The sequence below is a fragment of the Amblyraja radiata genome, chromosome 6, assembly GCF_010909765.2.
Source record: "Amblyraja radiata isolate CabotCenter1 chromosome 6, sAmbRad1.1.pri, whole genome shotgun sequence".
In the NCBI taxonomy this organism is placed as follows: Eukaryota; Metazoa; Chordata; class Chondrichthyes; order Rajiformes; family Rajidae; genus Amblyraja; species Amblyraja radiata.
The window spans coordinates 4029280-4035351 of NC_045961.1; positions in this window are offsets into that span (position 1 = coordinate 4029280).

The window sequence follows — 6072 nt, forward strand, 5'->3', positions numbered from 1 at the left end:
GTGATTCCCATTTGCTTTGTGGGATACTGGAGGATCGCCCGAGCAGTCAGCCTGCTTGCGCGGCGACGTCAGCTCGTTGGGTGGCGATGGGCGATGGCAGGAGGTGCGGCCGTCAGTCATTCCCCCCGCCAAGGCTGGAGAAGGGGCGCCTAGTGGACAAAGGACGAACCATTAATAGTCTTCACATAGAAAACAGGTGCAGGAGTAGGCCATTCAGCCCTTCAAGCCAGCACCGCCATTCAATATGATCAGGGCTCATCATCAAAAATCAGTATCCCGTTCCTGCTTTCTCCACTTTGGTAGGAGGCAAACAGGAAGTCAGATTACTATCTAAATGGCGTCAAGTTGGGAAAAGGGGAAGTACAGTGGGATCTGGGGGTCCTTGTTCATCAGTCTATGAAAGTAAGCATGCAGGTACAGCAGGCAGTGAAGAAAGCGAATGGCATGTTGGCCTTTATAACAAGAGGAGTCAAGTATAGGAGCAAAGAGGTCCTTCTGCAGCTGCACAGAGCCCTAGTGAGACCACACCTGGAGTATTGCGTGCAGCTTTGGTCCCCTAATTTGAGGAAGGACATTCTTGCTATTGAGGGAGTGCAGCGTAGGTTTACAAGGTTAATTCCCGGGATGGCGGGACTGTCATATGCTCAGAGAATGGAGCAGCTGGGCTTGTACACTCTGGAGTTTAGAAGGATGAGACATATAAGATTGTTAAGGGTTTGGACACGCTGGAGGCAGGAAACATATTCCCGATGTTGGGGGAGTCCAGAACCAGGGGCCACAGTTTAAGAATAAGGGGTAAGCCATTTAGAACGGAGACGAGGAAACACTTTTTCCTCACAGAGAGTTGTGAGTCTGTGGAATTCTCTGCGGTGGAGGCGGGTTCTATGGATGCTTTTAAGAGAGAGTTAGATAGGGCTCTTAAAGATAGCGGAGTCAGGGGATGTGGGGAAAAGGCAGGCACTGGGTACTGATTGGGGATGATCAGCCATGATCACATTGAATGGCGGTGCTGGCTCGAAGGGTCGAATGACCTACTCCTGCACCTATTGTCTATTGTCCTCATATCCCTTGATTCCTTTAGGCCTAAGAGCTTCACAACTCTCTGGCTGAAAAAGTTTTTCCTCGTCTCAGTCCTAAATGGCCTACCCCTTATTCTTAAACTGTGATGCCTGGTTCTAGATTCACACTGTCTGGTTAGCACAAAATAAATGCTTTTCACTGTACCTCGGCACACGTGACAATAAACTAAATTGAACTGAAATGCCGGGTTTTGTGCCTCGGGATTGCACTGTCTGCCAGCTTTAATTTAGAGAAACAGCACAGAAACAGGCCCGTCGGCCCACTAAGTCTGCACCGACCAGTGATCACCCCGTGCACTAACACTATCCTACACCCGAGGCACAATTTACAATCTTCAACCGAAGCACCCGGAGAAACCATGCGGTCATGGGGAGAACGTGCATACTCCGTACAGACAGCACCCGTTGTCAGGATTAAACGCTGGCTCTGGCAATGTGAACCTTCTGAATTTTGTAGTTGACAGGGCAGTAGTCTGCGTATCGCTACCTTAACCATATAACCATATAACAATTACAGCACGGAAACAGGCCATCTCGGCCCTACAAGTCCGCGCCGAACAATTTTTTTTCCCTTAGTCCCACCTGCCTGCACTCATACCATAACCCTCCATTCCCTTCTCATCCATATGCCTATCCAATTTATTCTTAAATGATACCAACGAACCTGCCGCCACCACTTCCACTGGAAGCTCATTCCACACCGCTACCACTCTCTGAGTAAAGAAGTTCCCCCTCATGTTACCCCTAAACTTCTGTCCCTTAATTCTGAAGTCATGTCCTCTTGTTTGAATCTTCCCTATTCTCAAAGGGAAAAGCTTGATCACATCAACTCTGTCTATCCCTCTCATCATTTTAAAGACCTCTATCAAGTCCCCCCTTAACCTTCTGCGCTCCAGAGAATAAAGACCTAACTTATTCAACCTATCTCTGTAACTTAGTTGTTGAAACCCAGGCAACATTCTAGTAAATCTCCTCTGTACTCTCTCTATTTTGTTGACATCCTTCCTATAATTGGGCGACCAAAATTGTACACCATACTCCAGATTTGGTCTCACCAATGCCTTGTACAATTTTAACATTACATCCCAGCTTCTATACTCAATGCTCTGATTTATAAAGGCTAGCATACCAAAAGCTTTCTTTACCACCCTATCTATATGAGATTCCACCTTCAAGGAACTATGCACGGTTATTCCCAGATCCCTCTGTTCAACTGTATTCTTCAATTCCCTACCATTTATCATGTACGTCCTATTTTGATTTGTCCTGCCAAGGTGTAACACCTCACATTTATCAGCATTAAACTCCATCTGCCATCTTTCAGCCCATTTTTCCAAATGGCCTAAATCACTCTGTAGACTTTGGAAATCCTCTTCATTATCCACAACACCCCCTATCTTGGTATCATCTGCATACTTACTAATCCAATTTACCACCCCTTCATCCAGATCATTGATGTACATGACAAACAACAAAGGACCCAACACAGATCCCTGAGGCACCCCACTAGTCACCTGCCTCCAACCCGACAAACAGCCATCCACCATTACCCTCTGGTTTCTCCCATTCAGCCACTGCTGAATCCATCTTGCTATTCCTGCATTTATACCCAACAGTTTAACCTTCTTAACCAACCTTCCATGAGGAACCTTGTCAAAGGCCTTACCTTGGACAATTTTACATTTTTATCAAGCCAATTAATCAACAAACCTGTACGTCTTTGGAGTGTGGGAGGAGACCGAAGATCTCGTAGAAAACCCACGCAGGTCAAGGGGAGAACGTGCAAACTCCATACAGACAGCACCCGTAGTCGGGATCGAACCCGAGGCTCTGGCGCTGCATTTTGCTGTAAGGTAGCAACTCAACCGCTGCGCCGCCCCAAAGTGTTTTTTTGCCTCGGGATTGCAGCATCTGCCGGGTTTCATGTCTCGTGATTGCAGCATCTGCCGGGTTTTTGCCTCGTGATTGCAGCATCTGCCGGGTTTTTGCCTCGGGATTGCAGCATCTGCCGGGTTTTTGCCTCGGGATAGCAGCATCTGCCGGGTTTCATGTCTCGGGATTGCAGCATCTGCCGGGTTTCATGTCTCGGGATAGCAGCATCTGCCGGGTTTTTGCCTCGGGATAGCAGCATCTGCCGGGTTTTTGTCTCGGGATAGCAGCATCTGCCGGGTTTTTGTCTCGGGATAGCAGCATCTGCCGGGTTTTTGTCTCGGGATAGCAGCATCTGCCGGGTTTCATGTCTCGGGATTGCAGCATCTGCCGGGTTTTTGCCTCGGGATAGCAGCATCTGCCGGGTTTTTGTCTCGGGATAGCAGCATCTGCCGGGTTTTTGTCTCGGGATTGCAGCATCTGCCGGGTTTTTGTCTCGGGATTGCGGCATCTGCCGGGTTTTTGCCTCGGGATAGCGGCATCTGCCGGGTTTTTGTCTCGGGATTGCAGCATCTGCTGGGTTTTTGTCTCGGGATAGCAGCATCTGCCGGGTTTTTGTCTCGGGATTGCAGCGTCTGCCGGGTTTTTGCATCGGGATTGCGGTATCTGCCAGGTTTTTGTCTCGGGATTGCGGCATCGGGATTCCCCAGACCTGGAATACCTACTGCTTAAATGTAGGCCGTTTTACCTGCCTCGGGAGTTTACTGTGGTTATCATCATGGCCATATACATCCCACCACAGGCTAATGCTAACCTAGCGCTAGCACAGCTGCACTTGACCATCAGTAAGCAGCAGGATGCTCACCCCGACGGTGCCTTCATTGTTGTAGGGGACGTTAATCAGGTCGACCTACGAGCCGCACTCCGCAAATTCCACCAGCATGTGCAGTGCCCTACCAGGGGCTCAAACACGCTGGATAAAGTATACACCAACATCAAGGACGCATACAGAGCTCTCCCCTGCCCATCCCTGGGACAATCCGATCACCTCTCACTGTTTCTACTGCCTGCATACAAATCCCTCATCCGCAAGACCAAACCTGCAACAAGGACGGTCAAAATATGGCCCGAGGACGCCACCCTACAACTCTAGGACTGCTTTGATCGCACCGACTGGGACCTGTTTGCACAACAGGCAACCAGTGGTACAGAGGTAGACTTGGAGGAGTACACATCCACTGTGCTCTCCTACATCAACTGCTGTGTGGAGACTGTCACAGTGGACAAGCAAATAATGTTCCCAAACCGGAAACCCTGGATGAACAAGGAGGTTCAGGATCTGCTAAGGGCACGCAACAATGCCTTTAAATCCAGTGACACTTCTGCCTACAGTGCGACCAGGTCGAACCTGAACAAAGGCATAAAAAAGGCCAAAGACATCCACAGGCAAAGGGTGGAAGACCACTTCAATACCGCGGACACCAGAAGCATGTGGCAGGGTGTCAGGGACATCACTGACTACAGGAGCAGCCCCACCAGCCCCCACGGTGATATTACACTGGCCAACGAACTAAACACCTTCTTTGCCCGCTTCGAAACTGGCAACACCACCAGGAGTGGAATAACCCCGGCCATGGCGGAGGGACAGGCCTTAACACTGAGCACTCAGGAGGTACAGTGCGCTCTGCGTAGGATCAATCCACGCAAGGCTGCAGGCCTGGATGGAGTCCAGGGAATGGTACTAAAGGACTGTGCTGTACAGCTGGCGGAGGTATTCACGAGAATCTTTAATCTGTCTCTATCTCTGGCAACGGTCCCCAAGTGCCTGAAAACAGCCACCATAGTGCCGGTGCCGAAAAAGTCTAAAGTCACCAACCTGAACAACTACTGCCCGGTTGCCCTAACTCCAATCCCAATGAAGTGCTTCGAAAGGCTGGTCCTCTCCCACATCAAATCCAGCATCCCTGCCTCACTGGACTCTCATGAATTTGCATACAGGGCAAATAGATCAACAGAGGATGCCATCTCTCTGGCTCTTCACACTGTCCTGATTCACCTGGACAGACAGGGCACGTACGTGAGGATGCTCTTCATTGACTATAGCTCTGCATTCAATACGGTCATCCCCACCAAGCTCACCACCAAACTCCACCAGCTAGGCCTCAGCTCGCCGATATGCGATTGGATCCTGAACTTTCTGACGGAGCGACCGCAGGCAGTGAGACTGGGCCCGCACCTGTCCTCCACTATCACCCTGAGCACCGACACACCACAGGGCTGTGTACTAAGCCCTATGCTCTACTCCCTTTTCACTCACGACTGTGTTCCTGCATTCGACACCAACGCCATCGTGAAGTTTGCAGACGACACAACTGTGATTGGGCTGATCACCAACGGTGATGAAACAAAATACAGAGCGGAGGTGCAGAACCTGGCGGACTGGTGCGCACGTAACAACTTGTCACTAAACACCTCCAAGACCAAGGAGCTGATTATTGACTTCAGGAGGTCCCATAATGGAGAATACGCCCCAATCTCCATTTACGGGGAAAGTGTGGAGAGAGTGGCCAGCTTTAAGTTTCTGGGCACTCACATTTCAGAGGACCTCACATGGTCCACCAACACCGCTGCACTGGTCAAGAACACAGCAACGACTGTTCTTCCTGAGGACATTAAAAAAGACTGGTCTGCCCCAACAGATGCTGACAACGTTCTACCGCTGCACCACAGAGAGCATATTAACGTATGGCATCTCTGTGTGGTATCTCAGCTGCACGGAGGCGGAGAGGAGAGCTCTTCAGAGCGTCGTCCACAGAGCGCTGAGGATTATTGGGACAGAGCTACCAGCCTTGGAGGGCATCTACCACACACGGTGCCTCAGGAAGGCCGTCAGCATCCACAAAGACTCCTCACACCCTTATAACGGACTGTTCGAACTACTTCTCTACGACAGACGTTACAAGGCCTTCTACGCCCGAACCTCCAGACTCAGGAACAGCTTTATTCCCAGAGCTATAGCGGCTCTGAACTGGTCCTGCTGAGTGCCCGCCCGCCGCCCGGACTGTCTCCCTCGGATGGACACGTCACACAGCTTATTTATTTATTTTACTTTTCTTTTACATCG